Raw genomic sequence first — 1049 nt, 5'->3', positions numbered from 1 at the left:
ATCTGAGGTCGGAAATGAGGGGGTAGTAGGCGCGGCCGGCCTGGCGGCCGGGCTCGCTGGATCCTTCCGCGCGAGCGGGGGCCTCCGCGGCGAGCCCATCCCCGCGAGGGAGCGCGAGGCGCGGGATGCGCAATGGTCGTCGAAACGCCACCGGCAGCCGCGCCCCGGACCCGTGATGCGGGATGGGTCGACGGTGAGGAGGACGCCGCGCGGGTCTGCACTTAAGGGGACGAAGGCCGCCGAGGCGGCCTGCGAGCCCCCAGCCGCGGGGAGGCGAAGCGCTAGCGGGGCGACGGACGCATGCGCGTTGCCGTGCAGAGGTCAGACCGTCGCGGCCGTTTCGCCCTTCGCCGAACCCCGATTGATATGCAAGCGACGCTCAGACAGGCGTGGCCCCGGGACGGACCCGGGGCCGCAAAGTGCGTTCGAAGTGTCGATGATCAATGTGTCCTGCAATTCACATTAGTTCTCGCAGCTAGCTGCGTCCTTCATCGACGCACGAGCCGAGTGATCCACCGCTAAGAGTTGTACGTTTGTTTTGCGGAGGCGAGATCGGGAGCGGGCGGGGAGATGGCGTGACGCCGCGCGCGGACCCTCCACCGTCGCCACGAGGACGTCGGGGCTTGCCGGCGCGGTCGCCGCCGTCCGCCGCCGCGCTGACCCTCAGCTGCGCGCCGCGGTTTGCCAAGTTCCAGCGATTAAAAAAATTGTTTTTTCCGGCCGACGCGCGACGGGTGCCACCCACCCGCCTCAGAGCGTGCGTGTGGTGTGGACATTGAACCCCCCACGGTCCGCCGAAGGCAGGCCGCGAGTTGGGTACCCGCCGCAAAGGGGTAAAGTTCCGAGTGGGCGCGCCGCGATGGCACCGGGCCCGACCCCGGCCGAGGCGCGCCCGGAGACTACTTCAGGACTGCGAGGGAGCGCCAGGCTGCCGGTTGAGCGCGCGCGCGGGGAGGCGGACGGTGACGTCGCGCGACGCTGGGCGACTCCGGTGTGACGAACGGAGCCCCCAGCCGCGGGGAGGCGAAGCGCTAGCGGGGCGACGGACG

At 70.4% G+C, this 1049-nt stretch overlaps 1 non-coding gene across 1 annotated transcript; it reads right to left on the bottom strand.

Annotated features, from left to right (window-relative positions):
* Positions 1 to 373: 373 nt before the first annotated feature.
* On the bottom strand, positions 374 to 527 carry LOC148377629 (5.8S ribosomal RNA). Its single transcript, XR_015856572.1, has one exon. It is a non-coding gene; the product is annotated as a 5.8S ribosomal RNA (ribosomal RNA).
* Positions 528 to 1049: the final 522 nt, after the last annotated feature.

This window comes from Syngnathus floridae, unplaced genomic scaffold (assembly GCF_059516105.1).
Source record: "Syngnathus floridae isolate MCC-2025c unplaced genomic scaffold, RoL_Sflo_1.0 HiC_scaffold_114, whole genome shotgun sequence".
In the NCBI taxonomy this organism is placed as follows: Eukaryota; Metazoa; Chordata; class Actinopteri; order Syngnathiformes; family Syngnathidae; genus Syngnathus; species Syngnathus floridae.
This window is presented reverse-complemented; position numbering and strand designations above follow the sequence as displayed.